At 41.1% G+C, this 2,383-nt stretch overlaps 1 pseudogene; it reads left to right on the forward strand.

The window, feature by feature from the left end:
* Positions 1 to 271: 271 nt before the first annotated feature.
* LOC113597667 (uncharacterized) lies at positions 272 to 370 on the forward strand (annotated as a pseudogene).
* The last annotated feature ends 2,013 nt before the right edge of the window (positions 371 to 2,383 follow it).

The following is a 2,383-nucleotide window of genomic DNA, read 5'->3' on the forward strand; positions in this document are numbered from 1 at the left end:
TTTAACAATCAAAATACCTAACTAAAATAAGTAAACCATAAAATTTATGATATATGAGGGCCAGTATGACCATAGTCTGACTCGTCACACAATGGAATCGAGCCAATCAGGAATGGACAACCCAGCACATAGAGTTATCAGGCCAATAAGGGTAGAATCTGAGAAGGAATGAGGGGAAAGGGAAGGGCCCACCCCTCCCAAGACCAAATCCTTATAAAAGAAAGTCCCTTGCCTACAGTCGTGGGCATTCACTTTCAAATGTCCCGTCTCTGTGCTCCCTTCGGCAGCACATATACTAAAAATTGGGGGGATACAGAGAAGATTAGCATGGCCTCTATGCAAGGATGACACTCAAATGACCCCTCTCTGTAAAGAGAGCTTTCATAATATTCTTACTTTCTAATCTTATATTCTAATAAACTTTTGCCTGCTGCTCCTTTTATTCTGTGCCCACCTCTTCATTCTTCGAAGCTTAGAGACAAAGAATACCGGGTACTGAGGTAAAAGAATCCTGCAACACTATCTTAACTCTTATCTTGAAATTAAATGACCGTCCAGTTTACATGTGGTAAGGTTAGAGAGGTCATTTAAACTCACATATATGTCTAATACTGTGGGACCCAAGGAATTTAACAAAAATCCCCTACCCCTGGACAAGCAGAGCAAGACTAACTCCATTTTGTGCTACACCCACCATCTCATGTATAACCCCCACATGACCTACTTATTGCTTAAGACATTCCCCCACCCTAGTCAAGCCGCTGAGCACACCCTTACTGGAAACCGGCTCATATAAGAATGAGGAACCCCTAACCGCCAAAGAATGTAAACCCCGCCTTTTGCCCGCCAAACTTGCGCGCCAATTCTTAAACCCAGCCTTTTGCCCGCCAAACTTGCGCGCCAATTCTGACCAGAGTGATAGGCTAGTTCAAACAGTTACTATAGGGTAAATTGTAATTCAATTGGCCACCTGCGTGTGGACTGACATGACTATGCAACTTTCTGTGTGTGTTACAATCTCATTGGCCACTGGCCCCTATAAAAATGCTACGCCTCTTAATCTAGGGGTCCAAGTCCCTGCTCTGCTGTGTCAGGTATACTTAGGGCCAAGCTCGAGCTTGCAAATGAACCCTCGTGCGTTTGCATTGGCATCTGCTCCTTGGTGGTCTCTCAGATTCGAAATTGGGGGGCATTACAATACCACCTGGTACTTAGGTCCTCACCCAGGTCTGCCATCAGTCCCTACATTTTTCTTTGGTTACTGATATTTGATGCTAGCCTGATTTGACAATTGGTCCTGTCATACCCTTTGGTTTCCCTGAAAAGGGATCTTGAATGCCAGGAGAGCTTGACAGTGCCCTCAGGCCTAACTGTCACAAATGTTTTCCCTATTCAGTTTGTTTATTTTGTGTGCCTTTGGCTGCAGCTATAAAATACCAAAACACCCAACTTATTCTGTTAATAAATCAAGCAATTCAATGTATAAAGAGTAGTCAGATTACTTGTTTATCAGCATGTAGGAAAATACAGTGGTCCAAATATAAAATACTTAATAACGATATTAAGTATTTAATACATACATTTATGTATGACAGATCCTTAATGAATTGGGGAGTAGTTAGGATTTTTAGGGAGTATTCCTAAACTTTTAAGATTGATGTCATGAAAAGCAAACATATCTATCTTCCCACCAAAATTTCTCTTCCTGCCAGAGTTGAAGGTAGAATCTTAGGCTATAGGGAATACTGATATGATTCAATGAGGAAGGTCTTAAATTTTTATAAAAACATGAGAAAGGAACAAAATAATTCAGAGAAAGGATATGAACATTCAGAATGCATAAACTGGTTATATCATAAACTAGTTGAATGCCTGAGACAGCTTTAGCAGCCAGATTCATCCATGAATCTCAAAAGATTTTCTGATCATTAATCCATAAATTCACATAAGACTGTTAAAACACACACACACACACTCACACACACACACACACACACACAGGCCCAAGATGGAGCACTTATGCTATGCCAAATTGCCAAACCAGGATTTAACACCTAATCTATTTTGCAGTTTCAATCTCTCCCAGAAATGTAGTTTTAACAGGTTAGTCAGAAATTTTCTGGTCAGCACTACTGTGGTAATCTGCACCAGGGCCCTCCATCCCCACCCCGGAAAGGAGGATGATGTAATATGCATGATAAAACCTTCTGCCTTTCCCCCTAAGGAAAGGTGATCTGGCCAGAAAATCCTTTCTTTTCTTTCTCTAATAACGTCCTTGTCCTACCCTCCTTCCTTAAAAACCTGCTATTTTTGGACAGACTCCTTAGAGGATCTCTCTACTTGCTAGAAGGGATGCTGCTTGATTCAGGAACAATTTAATAAA

Source organism: Acinonyx jubatus, chromosome X, assembly GCF_027475565.1.
Source record: "Acinonyx jubatus isolate Ajub_Pintada_27869175 chromosome X, VMU_Ajub_asm_v1.0, whole genome shotgun sequence".
NCBI lineage: Eukaryota > Metazoa > Chordata > Mammalia > Carnivora > Felidae > Acinonyx > Acinonyx jubatus.